This window comes from Scyliorhinus canicula, chromosome 20 (genome assembly GCF_902713615.1).
Source record: "Scyliorhinus canicula chromosome 20, sScyCan1.1, whole genome shotgun sequence".
NCBI lineage: Eukaryota > Metazoa > Chordata > Chondrichthyes > Carcharhiniformes > Scyliorhinidae > Scyliorhinus > Scyliorhinus canicula.
The window spans coordinates 28715399-28731678 of NC_052165.1; the positions used below are offsets into that span (position 1 = coordinate 28715399).

The 16280-nt window shown below is 47.4% G+C and overlaps 1 long non-coding RNA gene across 1 annotated transcript in view; it reads left to right on the forward strand.

Annotated features, from left to right (window-relative positions):
• LOC119955278 overlaps positions 1 to 8347 on the forward strand; it is a 69863-nt gene extending 61516 nt beyond the window's left edge. Inside the window, exon 3 of the long non-coding RNA XR_005458421.1 lies at positions 7833 to 8347. This is a non-coding gene — a long non-coding RNA (uncharacterized LOC119955278). The remainder of the gene's footprint in view (positions 1 to 7832) is intronic.
• Positions 8348 to 16280: the final 7933 nt, after the last annotated feature.

The following is a 16280-nucleotide window of genomic DNA, read 5'->3' on the forward strand; positions in this document are numbered from 1 at the left end:
AAATCATTTACAGAATATTGCAAATAATTTTACAATGCTTTCCCCGTCGAGACCAGCAAAACTATATTGAGATACATTTTCTGTCCATTCAAACAAAATTAGATGGAAGATGCCCCTGGAGGTGTATCCTGAGACCAAATTCTCTGTGACCTATATAACTAATTAAACATTTTAGAAAGAGCCAACATGACAAAATATTCACAGGGCAAAATGTCTGATGTTTCACCAGATCACAAATCACACTGATTGGCCCAGGTTCCATATTCCTTTAAAAATCAATAAAATACTGCAACATTCTTATTTTTTCATTAATTTAAAGGATGGGCATTGCTGGTTAGGCCAACATTTATTGCCCACCCATAGCTGCCCTTGCGAAGGTGCTGATGGTGAGATGTCTTCTTGAACCTCTGCAATCTTGACGTGTAGGTACACGCACAGTGCTGTGCAGGAGGGTATTCTGGGCTTTTGACCTTGTGACAGTGAAGGAACTGCGATGTATTTCCAAGTCACAGTGGGATGTGAATTTGAAGGGATCCTACAGGCGGTGGTGGTCCCAGGTATCTGCTGCCCTTGTCCTTCTGGATGGTAGTGGTCATGGGTTTGGAAGGTGCTGCTGAAGAAACCTTGGGTGAGTTTCTGTAGTGCATCTTGAGGATGATACACGCAGCTGCCACTGTTCATCGGTGGTGGAGGGATTGAATTTTGTGGGAGGGGGAGCAATCAAGCGGGCTGCTTTGTCCTGGAAGGTGTTGTGTTGTTGGAACTGTACTCATCTTCATAGGTGGAGAGTATTCCATCACATTCCAGATTTTGACTTGTAGATGGTGGACAGGCTTTGGGGAGTCAGGAGGCGAGTTACTCACCGCAGGATTCCTAGACTTTGATCTTTTGTCACCATAGTATTTGTATGGCTAGTCCAGTTCATTTTCTGGTCAATAGCAATCCTCAGGATATTGTTAGTTGAGGATGAAGCAATGGTAATGTACCAGTGAATGTCAAGGGCCGATGATTAGATCCTCTCTTGTTGGACTCTCTTAATTGATTTATTACCACTCAAAACCTTTCTTTCATACAATCAAAATCCTTTAAAAATATCTAGTTTCAGCCATTTGATTCCCCACTTTCCTTACTATCGCCACTTAAAAATAAAATTGGTAACCAAGTAAAAAGTCATCAATTTGTTCAAATTATTCCCTTTCAGTCAGAGTGTGAGTCACGAAATGAGGTTTCCTCATATTTGTCCAGATGAACTATTGGTCTTTAAAAATAAATAAATGGTGCTACTTCATACTCTATATGAATATGAATCTTTTGTGGAGTGTGGGCATCATTCCCAAGGCCAGCATTTGTTGCCGACCCTAAATGTCCATTCGAAGTAATAATCATAATAATAATATTTATTGCCACAAGAAGGCTTACATTAACACTGTAATGAAGTTACTGTGGAAAATCCCCTAGTTGCCAGCGCCTGTTCGGGTACACAGAGGGAGAATTCAGAATGTCCAAATTATCTACCAGCATGTCTTTCGGGACTTGTGGGAGGAAACCGGAGCACCCGGAGGAAACCCATGCAGCGACGCCGAAAACGTACAGACTCCGCACAGACAGTGACCCAAGTGCGAATTGAACCTGGGAGCCTGGCGCTGTGAAGCAACAGTGATAATCATACCGGCCTCCCCGAACAGACGCCGGAATGTGGCGACTGGGGCTTTTCACAGTAACTTCATTGAACCCTACTTGTGACAATAAGTGATTATCAACCACTGCGCTTCCCTGACAGGAAAGATCTAGTCTTACCAACGTGATTGAGTTTTTTGAAGGGGTGACAAAGAAAATTGATGAGAGGAGAGCTGTGGATGTAGTTTATATGGACTTTGGTAAGGGGTTTGACAAGGCCCCAATGGCAGATAGTTTCAAAAACTAAAATCACATGGGATTCCGAGTGGGCTGGCTATATGGAAGAGTGGGAGATAAGCTGTCTTCTTGAAGTATTGCAGCCTATGTGATGAAGTTATACTCAGAGTTGTTAGGGAGGGAGTTCTAACTTTCTGACCCAGTGGCAATGAAGTAACGGTGATTTAGTTCCAAGTCAGGATGTTGTATGACTTGGAGGGGCACTTGGAGGTAGTGGAGTTCCCACATATGTGTTTCCCTTGTCCTTCTAAGTGTTAGAGGCATGGGTTTGGAAGGTGCTGTCAAAGGAGCCTTGGCGAGGTGCTGCAAGTCATCTTGAATACGGTACACACACTGCTGTCACTGTGTATCAGCAGTGAAGGAAGTGAATGTGTTTAATGGTGGGTGGAGTGCCAATCAAGTGGGTCACTTTCTCCTGAATAGTTTAGAGCTTGTTGGTGGTACTGCACTAATCTAGGCAAATGGCGAGTATTCCGTCACATACTGATTTGTGTTTTTTGGACAGACTTTGGGAAATCTGGAGATGAGTTACACCCCTTAGAATTCCCAGCCTCTCATCTGCTCTTCCAGAGAGAGTATGTGTACGGCTGGTACAATTAGGTTCCGGCTTAGAATTCCCAGCCTCTGATCTGCTCTTCCAGAGAGAGTATGTGTACGGCTGGTACAATTAGGTTCCGGCTCACTGATCCCTGTAATGTTAATGGTGGGTGATTCAATGCCGTTGAATGTCAAGGGGAGGTTTACATAGTCTCCCTAGTGTATGTTCTGTACAACCACTAATGGATCTGAATAGGCCATCATTCGGTTCAGGAATCATTGTTTCCTGAACCTTATGCTGCTGAACAACATCTTCATAAAACAAAAATAATTCAGTTGACAGCTTATCAATTGCCATCTTCCAAAAGCATATACAGTGCCGTAATTAGTCATTCAGGACAGAATTTTCCAAAAAAAATGCAAAGGGCGCAGTTCAAAGAAATCATTTCTAAGTGTCATTTTGGGTGAGTTTGGTGGATGAGATCCAGACTGGTATTCACCACGCGTTGCGTGCAATTTAACGGTCGTGTAGTGCCAGTTAGATCGCTGGATAGGCCGAAATAAGGATCCGCATCGGACGCCAATCGGTTTGCGGTCTAACCGGCCAGCTCCTGCTGGCTGGTTCTGGATCCCACATGGATGTGGCGAGAAACTAATTACACCAATTAAGGGCAATCTCATTAACGAGATGGGCCCCCTGGTTTCTAGCAAGTTCCCCAGCGGGTGGTCACCCAGGCACCCTTTAGAACAGGGGTGGGCAAACTACGGCCCGCGGGCCGCATGCGGCCCGCCAAAGGTTTTTATGCAGTCCACCAAGATCAAGTCATAATAAGGTTAATTGGGGGGGGGGGGGGGCTGTTGGGTTACTGGTATAGGGTGGATATGTTGACTTGAGTAGGGTGATCATTGCTCGGCACAACATCGAGGGCCGAAGGGCCTGTTCTGTGCTGTACTGTTCTATGTTCTATGTTCTATATGAGGCGCCCAGAATCATAACCGGGTGAAGCGCCATTTTTGAAAAGTAGAGAAAAAAAGGGCTAAAGGCAGGATGCCGCCGGGGGAAGCGCTGAGGTATATGCCGCACGCTAATTGGTTACAACCGGGACTATTAATTAATATACTATGCGGCCCTTTAAAATCGTGAATTTCTGAATGTGGCCCTTGCACGGAAAAGTTTGCTTTAGAACACCTATTTAAAAATGGGAACCTAGTGTAATGGGGATTGGAGGAGGTGAGTATCCATTTTCGATTTTGGGCATTAGAGCTGCTGCTGCAGTGCTGGTGGCGGGGGCGGGCGGGAGGGGGGTGGCGGCAGTTAGGGAGATCGCCCTGGGTGGGGAGGTTGAGGAGCTCAGCGCCTGAGGGTCCTACAGGCCATCCCCCAAATTGTGTGTACCCATAACAAGGGCAGCTACTGCCTGTCTGTCACGCCAAACACCTCCAGGATAGAGCCCATGCATAGTAAGATAGTGAGGTCACTTTAACTCCTTCTGACTGTGAACAGCCACAGGCTGAGCAGCTGAAGGCCAGTGCTAATAGGGAATTGGCATTGTTAGTTATATGAGCACTTCACAGCTCTCAAATGATGGCAGGGTGTGTCTGCTGATTGCTGCAAAGTGCCTGAAGGGTTAGAGTTTGTTTGCTCTCCTTCTGTAGCTTGGAGTCAGACAATGGGAATGTTAGCTGGCCTACTCCTCTGCTATGCTTTCTGTTAGTGAGTTTACTTTTCTCGCCCCTGGCATTGCTCGCTGGTGCTGGGGCAATGCCAGGATGCCAAGGGATTGTGCCCAGCCTTAGTCCTCAACCCTGGGTCCTCCAGGCATCTCTCTACCCCTGGTATGGTCATCACAACTGGTTTAATTATCAGAAATTCTGCTGGAGGGGGGAGGTGAGCATTCCACAGGGTTAGAAGCTATGGTGTAATAAAAGTGTTTCATTATATTTAAATGCATGTGGGACCATTTCACTCGTGGGTGGAAGGTGGGTGGGGCAGATCTCAAACCGAGATCTCGCCAGCGCAAATCCCATTATGGCTCTCTCTTGGGATTTGAACCGGCAGCTAACGGACCCAAAAAACATTGCTCTCAATTTTGAGATGTAATTTCCTGCATAAACTGCCAGTGGCTGGACGATGGACCAGTGGTTTTATCTCTCAAATTCCAGGTGTAGGATGCTTTGGACTTTTTACTTTCATATTGATCTGTCATGCTTTTACAAATTGTTAGTGCCTTGAGTCTTTTCGTCTATGGGAGCTGACTCATTTCCTTCTAACTTGTGCAATAGAACAGTCAGCATCATAAGAGTAGCAATCCCTCGTGATCTAGGCTTGATAGTAATTTCTTTTATGCCCTTTTTCAAAAATGTACCAATTTAGGCACAGTTCAAAATATAATTTGTACTTTGATTAATAAAATAAAACAAAATTCAAAAAGTTACGGAAGGTGACCAGGCAGGTTTACAAACCTGAGAAAAGGGCATTACAGGCTTTATAAACAGAATAGAATCCCTAAAGTGCAGAAGGAGGCCATTCAACCCATCGAGTCTGCACCAACCCTCTGAAAGAGCAGCCTACTCAAGCCCACTCTCCTGTTCTATCCTTGTCACCTGCATATCCTTTGACACTAAGGGGCAATTTAGCATGGCCAATCCACCTAACCTGCACATCTTTGGACTATGGGAGGAAACCGGAGCACCTGGTGGAAACCCACGCTGACGCACGGAGAAAGTGCAAACTCCACAGACAGTCAAGGCCAGAAGTGAACCCGGGTCGCTGGTGCTGTAAGACAGAAGGACTAACCACTGTACCACCGCGCAAAAGTAAGGAAGTATGATGAACTTTAACAACAACTGGAGTATTGTGTTCAACTCTGAGAACCGTCACTTGGCGCCGTCCTCTGGAGGGCATAGAGCCATGGGGTTCTGTCCGTCTTATTGATGTCACTGGCATCGCCATACCACCCTGTTCTGCCTGCTGCCCATGAGATGTGCTTGTGTCAGGAGGGAGGGATTCGGAAGAACTTCAAACCACTGTCGTCATCTTGGTTGTAGGCCCTGGGTTGGTCTCCAGTCCTACCTCCTCCCTCCTCCCTGATGGTGTCCATACAGTGTTGGGGGTCTCCATGGGACGGAGGGGTAGTCGGAATGAGCTCCAGAGGCCTTTTTGTCTTCTGTATCTCCCGGCCCTAGTGGGTCCCCACTCAAGTCACGGACATCGTCCTTTCCGCTGTGGTTGCCACCCTAGCAGTGTTGGCCTCAGTGCCATACATTGTTGTCATCATCTCATGTGCCCATAGTCTTTGGGACTCCTCCAATTGGCTGAGCATTTGCTGGAATGTTGCTGACATTCCCTTCATGAATGTCAGGTCTCTGTCCTATCATTTGCATCAATTCTGGGTGAACCTTGTCCAGAGGCTTAGCATCTGCCTGAGACTCAGCTGAGTCCTGGGATCCAGCAGATCTCTGATTGCTGAGGCGCTTGTATTTCCTGCCTCCACCTGATGTGCATCAGCAAATTTGTGGAGCTCACCAGATTGTACCCCAGAAGCCTGTCCACTAATGTGGCCCACAGTGGTGGGCGGCATTAGTGGCATTTGGCAGTGGTGGAATGTGGCGGTGATAGCTCTGATGCCTCGATGGTGGTCTCCTCGGAGCTCTCCTCTGAGGTGGTCTCTTGGGTGTCAGTGCTGGGATGACTCCTGTTGGCCAGGCCCCATAAGATGGGGATCCTCTGAGACAATGGAAATGTGGTCAGTGAGAGGGGAGGATCATTTTGTCTGATATGAACAACTCACTAGAGACTGGTCATCTGGGTGAAGGGGCAGTGGATCCTCACCTCTGGTGCAGGCCAACCTTGCTGTTGGTTACTCTCTCCTCTGATAATCCTGTGATTTCTAGGGTCTGTTCTTCATAGGCTGCGAGGACTCAAGTCTCTGCCACGCCGACCTCCTTCTTGACCATTTTCCCCTTTTCCGCTTACTGTGGGCTCTATCATCTCCTGCGGGGGCTTTGTGAGCCCCATGTTTGAAGGATCAGGGGGCCTTCCGCAGTTTTCATGTGTGTTCACCACATCTGGGCATGAAGGAGTTGTGCTGATGGGTGCCGGTGCGTTCTAGTGAGCAAGTATGAAGATCAGATGTGGGAAGATTGCGAGGTGTCAGCCAGTGGATTGCAGGGGGACGAAGGGTGTTTGAGAATTTGAGGGGTAGCAGGCAGAACTGATGCCAGGAGAGAGGCGGTAATTTACCCTTGCAGCTCAGTGGAGGTCATTTGTCGTCTTCCGACATTTGCCATGGCCCTCCTAGTCATGCTGCCCGCACTGACAGCTGCTGGCACTGCCTCCCAGGTGGCATTGGTGATCCTGCTGCTCTTCTCTGACCCCCTCAAGAGAACAGGATGTCCCGTCTCGCATTGACCGCGTTGATAAAACTGACCAGGTCGGCACCGCCAAATCAAGGGGCAGGTCTGTGCGCTGCCATGCTTGTGTGTTGACTGGGAGTGAGTGGAGAGAGCTTTTAAAAGCAGGATCCCTTTGTCAGTGGCGAGACGCTGAGGCATGAGTCTGGTAAATCATTCAACGAGACAGCCAGTAATGGCAAGAAGCTCGCGTGCGCTCATTTCCGGCACTTACGTGCCATAAAATGCGTTCCACGATCTCGCCAACACGGCCCTAGCAACACTGCTAGGGTGGCAACCACAGTGGAAAGGACGATGTCCGTGACTTGAGTGGGGAACCACTAGGGCTGGCAGAACCAGAAGAATCAAAGGCCTCTGGAGCTCCTTCCAACTACCCCTCCGTCCCATGGAGACCCCCAGCACCGTATGGACACCATCAGGGAGGAGGGAGGAGGTAGCACTGGAGACCAACCCAGGGCCTGCAACCAAGATGACGACAGTGGTTTGAAGTCTCCCTCGAGAAACATCCCGCCAAACAGGCCCAAAATCATACTTAAATGTCTCCATCAAATGGTGCCCATATTATTAGTTGACCTCGGTCAACCATTGAGAGATTGAATCAATTTTTAAATCCTCCAACAATTCTGACCCTCTCGGTCTCAGCAAAAGCTCTTCCAGATTTCGGCTGAACAAACTGAGCTTTCTTCATATGTCTCCTGTATCAATAAGCTGTTCTCTCCTTGTATCCTTATGTCTTTTGATTTATCTCTCTCTTCGCATATAGGAAGGAATCAAATGACTTTCAAATGTAATGGGTTTGGAATGTTTTATGGCTACGCGGACAAACTGGTGTTTGGGCTTTGGGAAAAATCAGCTTCCATTTTAGTACAACCATCTTTTATTTAGTTGTCTTTTTGAAAAGAAAATGCAAGAATATGTTTTGCCTAAAAATGACATTTAAGCATTCTTTTCAAACCCTTTCTCTGCAGAAATATACTTGGTAAGAGTAATGGCCTATTTCAGGATTGTCCAACTCCTGTATATTGACAAAGGACTGATGATAAGGGTGAGGCGGTGATCAACAGCATTATTCCATCTGTTTGCCTTCACCCAGTTATTTACAAGGGAGGTTGATGCATTTATTCTCTTCAGTCATCGCACCATCATCAGTAACACAAAAGGGACCCAAAGATAACCCACTGAGCACCCAGTGAGGAGGAGTACGTGGAAACAAAGGCATTGAATACACTTCATTGTCGTTTTTTTTAAAAGCACTATTACAATGGAAATATCGTTGCAGTATAATGTGAATGTCAAAATGTATTGATCGGAGTAGGATTTATGTATACTGAAATGAAGAAGTATTAAGAACGTTTGCCTAATATTTTCACTGGTTGTATTGTACTCTGAATGTCAAAAAAATAGTTTGAATGATAAAATTGAGGACGTTTATTCATATTTCATTGGAAATATTAACTGATTAATAAAGGAAAGCTAGTTATAATCCATGCAGTTTTTGTCTGTTTTTTCTCCGTGAATAAAAAACATGCGTGGATAGAAATTTTTTATATGTCCCTGATCAATGCAAATGCATCACCATAATTAAACTATTGTAGCTTGTCATTGTTAAGGATTACATCCTTTTCGCTAATAGATCCCTACTGATATAAGATTCTGTAGTCAAATTGGAAGGGGCATACTGGAGAATATTATGAAGACCTTTTGTTCCTGGCACTGAAGAACGATCCAAACAATGGGACCGCACCTACAGAAATTCAAATGCTCTTTCAGGAACTGGCCACAATCAATTAATGACCACATGGATTTATGTACTTCCTCTTATCTGTGCTCTGCAGGAGTTTGTGGTTGACACAGTGCAGTCCATTGGCCATGATGGCTTCATGCCAAACCTGCAATCTCCCAGTAGATGGTCCGTGTTGGCTGTCACCTCCCCCTTTCACTGCACTGGGACAGAATGAATGACTCACATACTGAGGATGGGTATTTCTTGCACACATTACACAAAAGCATGTGTCTTCATTGAATAGATCCCCTCCTTTCTAGTCATCGGCACAAACAATTTAGGTGCAGTGCGTTTTCATGAGATGCCTTTGGATAATAACAGTAGTTAGCTGTAGAAAGCATCTATGGCGTAAATCTTGGGTGCACTGATTCCCTGATACTCCCCAGCCTGAGGAACACAGTCATTGTGTAGCTCTCATTAGCAGAGTTCTCTTGACTTCTTGTATCTAATTAGATTTTGTGTCATACCTTTTGTTGATTTACAAAGAGGCAGTAGCATAAAACAATCTGCAACTTGGTTAAAGCCAATATGTGTGCACATTGTCAATAAATTCTTTCAGGAGATTTTATTCATCCACCTCGCCATATGTAATCTTTTTGCTATTGTGAAGCCACTGTTAGCGAATTGAAGATTCTACAAATATGAATGCAAGTAATATAATTGCAAATAAATTTATCATGTCTGTTTATCTCAGTTGTAACTGTGACTTATTTGCATGGGTGTATAAATTAACTTAAGATAGAGTATAGATTTTAGGTTTATTTTATTCAGGGTGGCACAATGGTTATCACTGTTGCCTCACGTCGCTGAAGAGCCAGGTTCGATCCTGGCCTCGGGTCATTGCCCATGTGGAGTTTGCACATTCTCCCCGTGTCTGCGTGGGTCACACCCCCCACAATCCAAAATGATGTGCAGGGTCGGTTGATTGGCTGCGCTAAATTGGGCAAAAAAAAAGAATTAGGTACTCAATTTAAATTTTAATCAACTACATCTGTCGGACTGACAATTACCAATTATGTATAATGCATGAGAAGAACAGTGGAAAATATGACCGATCAGTAAAAGCAAATAATGGGCAGAATTTTCCCGAAAATGACAAGTGCTGGATTCTGACTGAAAATTGGTGGGGGGATTCTCTGTCCATTTCCATGGCTTGTTTCTCGGTGGCAGGCGGCAGATATCCATTGGCCATCGACGAGATCTTCTGATCCCGCCGCTGTCAATTGGATTTCCCATTGAATCTATCCGACAGCGCCAGGAAACCTGCGGCGGAACTGTACCTTCGGCAGGACCACAAGGTTCTACTGGCACGCAGAAAAATCTCCCTGCGTGTTTATCCACAGACACACAGCCAGGCTGACTCTCCAGGTCTTCTGACCCTTTGTCAAAAGAAAATAGTGGGGGCGTGTTTTGCGCAGTCACTCTGGTAGGGTGGTAAGCTGGCAAGCCCAACTCTAAAAATGGTGCTCCGATCTCTGTTAAGTTCCCCCCACACATCCTCTCACCATTGTCGGCATCAGGGACTCGGTGTCGCCCACTGGGATCGTGGCTTCAGTGCCCCCCCCAACCACTATTGCTGGCATCAGGGCTTCAGTAACCGCACTGTCCCTTCCCCCCCCACCAACAGTATTGGCATTGGGGTTCCCTGGAAGCTCTGCCCCCTTGCCCCGCTCACGCCATAGAAAGCATCCTCACCATAGAAAGCATCCTATCTGGCTACATCACAGCCTGGTATGGCAACTGCTCAGCCTAGGACCGCAAGAAACTTCAGCAAGTCGTGAACACCGGCCAGTCCAATACACTGCCTCCCATCCATTGACTCCATCTACACCTCCCGTTGCCTGGGGAAAGCTGGCAGCATAATCAAAGACCCCTCCCACCCGGCTTAGTCACGCTTTCAACTTCTTCTGTCGGGCAGGAGATACAGAAGTCGGAGAACACGCACAAACAGACTCAAAAACAGCTTCTTCACCGCTGTTACCAGAATCCTAAATGACCCTCTTATGGACTGACCTCATTCACACTACATCCCTGTATGCTTCATCCGATACCAGTGCTTATGTCGTCACATTGTATACCTTCTGTTGCCCTATTATGTATTTTCTTTTATTCACTTTTCTTTCAATGTACTTAATGATCTGTTGTGCTGCTCGCTCAACTGTACCTCGGTACACGTGACAATAAACAAATCCAAATACCTGGTCCCACCTCTGGTCCCATTTGGCAAGTGCCCGGCCGTGTCCTTGATCACCGGAGGACTATGCCACCTTCGCACCCCCTATGTGATAATCTTGGCTGCTAAAGGGCAGCAGTGGGGGTCGATTCACCCAAATGGAGCCCAAGTGTTTGCGCCGTCGTGTTTCACAACAGCGCAAAACGGGCACGGGGCTGACCGATTCTGGCCCCCACAGGGGCCAGCATGGCGCTGGAGTGGTTCACACCGCTTCAGCCTCCCTTCCCGGTGCCAAATGGGTGCCGCGCCAACTGGCGCATGCGCAGTTGGGCTGCGCCAACCTGTGCATGCGTGAGGGACTTCTTCCACGCACTGGCCCCGGCTCAACATGGCGTCAGTGTGCAGAGGTCGGCCGCGCAGGAAAGTAGGCCCGGGAGGGGGGGGAGAGAGAGGCCGGCCCGCCGAAAGGTGGGCCCCGATCGTGGGCCAGACCCCATCGGAGGCCCCCCCCGGGTGAAGGATCGCTTTTCCCCTCCCCACAGGCTGCCCCCCCGGCCCTTCGCGCAGAGTTCCCGCAGCGACCAGGGGTAAATGGCGCCGGCGGAACTGTCGTATCCGCGCGGCCGCTCGGCCCATCTGGGCCAGAGAATAGGCGGCTCTGGTGATTCCTACGGCTGGCACCGTGCCACCCGCGCCGGCGCAAATGGCGCTGATTCTCCGCAACTCGGAGAATCGCATGCTGGTGTCGGGGCGTCATGGCGCGGTTGCAGCGAATCTCCGGCCCGGCGCGGGGCTTGGAGAATCGCATTGTGATTCCTGCTGTCGTGATATCAAACTGGCTGGGGTGGGGTTGTAAATCATATGACATCCCTGGAAGATACAGCATTATTTAAAATAATTTAACTCGATGGATGGCAATCAGGTTCACGCCACTCGCTGGGCATGATCCTGATTTTGTTGCTGGAGGGGGAGGGATGGGGGGGGGGGGGGAAGATCTCACTGATCTCCCTCCACAAATCCCCTTTTGACCCTCTGGCGAGAGTTATTGGCGATAACTGGATTTGCGATCCATGGCGATCGGGCCTGGAAAATCCCCCCCTCAACGTTATTGCCAACATAATCGTCCATCACAGGAGGTAACAACATTCAATAACATACATTTATGAAGACTTTCTCAAATACAAGAAAGGAAAAATGGACTGTTAGCAGAAAGTGAAGCATCTGGAATTTTTATGGCGGATCTCTTCATGGATCTCCCATGAGGAGGATTAATGGAGTATTCAGAAGAGAATTTTACAGTCCCATCATGGCAGGAGCAGGGCTGTGAAATGTAGTGAGCTGTTCCAAATTCAATTCACTTCAACTGGATTCGGAAAATTCTGCCTTCAGTGATTTGGGTGGCGTGGATTGGAAGAACTTCTGCAGAAATAAGGGCAATTTTTGTTTTCAACACGGGGACAGAGACAGCGAGACAAAATATGCGAGGCCATAAAACCATAAGACATCGGAGCAGAATTAGGCCACTTGGACAATGGAGTCTGCTCCGCCATTCAATCATGGCTGATATTTTCTCATCCCCATTCTCCTGTCTTCTCCCCATAATCCCTGACCCCCTTATTAAACAAGAACCTATCTATCTCTGTCTTAAAGGCACTCAGCGAATTGGCCTCAACAGCCTTCTACGGCAAAGGGTTCCACAGATTCACCACTCTCTGGCTGAAAAAATTCTTCCTCATCTCTGTTTTAAAGGATCATCCCTTTAGTCTGAGATGGTGTCCTCTGGTTTTAGTTTTTCCTACAAGTGGAAACATCCTCTCCACTCTATCCAGGTCTCGCAGTATCTTGTAAGTTTCAATAAGATTCCCTCTCATCCTGCTAAACTCCAAGTACAGACCCAGAGTCCTCAAAGGTTCCTCATACAACAAGTTCTTCATTCCAGGGATCATTCTTGTGAACCTCCTCTGGACCCTTTCCAAGGCCAGCACATCCTTCCTTAGATATGGGTCCCAAAAGTGCTCACAATACACCAAATGGGGTCTAACCAGAGCCTTATACAGCCTCAGAAGTACATCCCTGGTCTTGTATTCTAGCCCTCTTGCCATGAATGCTAACATTGCATTGGCCTTCTTAACTGCCGACTGATCCTGCATGTTAATGGAATCGTGGACAAGGACTCCAAATCCCTTTGTGCTTCTGCTTTTCGAAGCATTTCCTCATTTAGAAAATAGTCTATGCCTAAATTCCTCCTTCCAAAGTGCATAACCTCACACTTTCCAACATTGTATTTCATTTGCCACTTCATTGCCCACTCTCCTAGCTTATCCAAGCCCTTCTGCAGCCCCCTTGATTCCTCAATACTATCTGACCCTCTACAGATCTTTGTATCATCTGCAAACTTAGCAACAGTGCCTTTAGTACCTTCTTTCAGATCATTAATGTATATTGTGAAAAGTTGTGGTCCCAGCACAGACTCCAGAGGCACACCACTAGTCAGCTGCCTTCCTGAAAAAGACCCTTTTATCCACACTCTCTGCCTTCTGCCTGTCAGCCAATCCTCTATCCATGCCAGGATCTTACCCTGAACACCATAGGCTCTTAACTTAACAGTCTCCTATTTGGCACCTTGTCAAAGGCCTTCTGGAAACCTAAATAAATCATGTCCACTGGTTCTCCTTTGTCTAACTTTCTTGGTACCTCCTCAAAGAACTCTAACAGATTTCTCAGACGTGACCTCCCATTGACAAAGCCGTGCTAACTCTGTCTTATTTCAACATGTACTTCCAAGTGCTTCGCGATCTTATCTTTAATAACCGACCCTAAAATCTCACCAATGACCAAAGTCAGGCTAACTGGCCTATAATTTCTCGTCTTCTGCCCTCTCCCTTCTTAAACAGTAAGAAGTCTTACAACACCAGGTTAAAGTCCAACAGGTTTGTTTCAAACACGAGCTTTCAGAGCGCAGCTCCTTCCTCAGGTGAGGAAGGACCTGCGCTCCGAAAGCTCGTGTTTGCAACAAACCTGTACGACTTTAACCTGGTGTTGTAAGACTTCTTACTGTGCTCACCCCAGTCCAACGCCGGCATCTCCATATCATTCTTCAACAGTGGTGTTACATTAGCCACCTTCCAGTCTTCTGGGACCCTTCCTGCCTCCAGTGATTCCTGAAAGATCATCACTAATGCCTCCACAGTTTCCTCAGCTATCTCTTTTAGGACCCTGAGTTGTAGTCCATCCAGTCAAGGTGACTTATCCACCTTCAGACTGTTCAGTTTCCCCAGAATCTTCTCCTTAGAAATGGGCAGTGCACTCACCTCTGCCCCCTGGTTCTCCTGGAGCTCTGGCATCCCACTGCTATCTTCCACCGTGAAGACTGATGCAAAGTAACTATTCAGTTCATCTGCCATTTCTTTGTTTCCTATTATTACTTCTCCAGCCACATTTACTAGTGGTCCAATGTCAATTTTTGACTCTCTCTTACCTTTTATATATTGAAAAAATCTCTTCCTTTCTTCCTTTATATTACTAGCTAGCTTGCACTCATACTTGATCTTCTCCCCTCTTATTGCCCTTTTAGTTGTTCTCTGCTCACTTTTGAAGGCTTCCAAATCCTCTGGTTTCCCACTAATCTTTGCCACTTTGTATGCTTTTTCTTTAGCTTTTAGGTTGGCCTTGACATCCCTCGTCGGCCATGGATGCCTTTTCCTCCCCTTAGCATGTTTCCTCCTCTTGGGATGAATTCCTGTCGTGCCTCCCTAATAACCCCAAAAACTTCTGCCATTGCTGTTCCACTGGCTTCCCTTCTAGGCTCCTTTTCCAATCAACTCTGGCCAGCTCCTCCTTCATGTCTTTGTAGTTACCCTTATTTAATTGTAATGCCGTTACATCTGATTGCAGCTTCTCCCTCTCAAACTGCAGGGTAAATTCTATCATATTGTGATCACTGCTCCCTGAGGGTTCCTTCACCTTAAGTTCCCTAATACAGTCTGCCTCATTACACATCACCAAATCCAGAATTGTCTGTTCCCTTGTCAGCTCTGTCACAAGCTGCTCCAAAAACCATCTCTTAGACATTTCATGAATTCCATTTCTTGGGATCCACTACCAACCTGATTTTCCCAGTCCACCTGCATGTTGAAGTCTCCCATGATTATTGTAATATTGCCTTATTTACATGCCTTTTCTATCTCATGATTTATTTTCTACCCACATTCTGACTACTGCTAGGGGGCCTGTACATAACTCCCATCATGGTCTTTTTACCTTTGTGATTCCTCAACTCTACCCACAGAGATTCACTGCCTTGTGATCCTATATCGCTCCTTGCTATCCATTTAACTTCATTCCTTACACACAATGCAACCCTGCTGTGGTGAATGTAATTCACACTGTATTGTATTGTATTGTATTGTGTCCTTGTGGGCCCTGTCTGTGAGCCGTTGCGTGGCTCTGCCCACAGGGGGAGACGAGGAGCTTGTACAGGGCTCCACGCTTGGCTCCGCCCATGGCTCCGCCCATGGCCATCCCACTACCGGAAGTATAAAGTGCTGCAGCCATGTGAGCCTTCCCTCAGTTCTTCTGGTCACAGGCAGGCTCAGTTGTAAGTCTATTAAAACCACAGTTTACTTCCAATCGTGTCTCGAGTGAATTGATGGTCACATCAGTTTAATAGACTTAAGAAAACTACTATGGAATCAGCCCTCAAACCTGATGGACTAGAACTCGACCCGCAGGCTGCAGAGGCGAAGGAAATCTTTCTACACTGGCTTCGGTGTTTCAAGGCCTACCTGGCTGCAACGACCACCTCCGAGACTACAGAGGAGCAGAAACTCAGCCTACTGCACGCACGGGTGAGCCATCGCATCTCTACATAACTCAACTGTACCGACTCCTATACTGAGGCCCTCGCTATGCTCGACCGAGTATATGTGCGGCCGGTAAACGAGGTCTACGCGTGGCACATTTTTGCTACCGGCCGCCAGAGCCCCGCAGAGTCGCTAGAGGACTTCCTGCGCGACTTAAAAGCCCTTGCTCGGGACTGCAACTTTCAGGCTGTAACTGCCTCCCAGCATATGGAACTCGCTGTCCGTGATGTGTACGTTGCGGGGGTCCGGTCTAACTATGTGCGCCAGCGACTACTCGAAAAAGGGGCCCAGAACTTGGAGGACATGGTAGCGCTAGCAACCACTATGGAGGTCACGTTCCAAAGTCTCAACTCATTCCCTGCAGACCAAGTGACCCCATCGTGGACCCCCGACCAGCGACTGCCCCAGGCCTGCGCCGCGTGGCCACCCACTCACTATGGAGCGCCAGCGTGCCATTTTTGTGGCCAGCCCCAACACCCACGGCAGCACTGCCTGGCCCGCAACGTGACCTGCAGCAGCTGCGGTCGAAAAGGACATCATACCAAAGCATGCCTGGCGAAATCGAAACCCTCTAACTCCTCCGCAGTCCAGAACAATC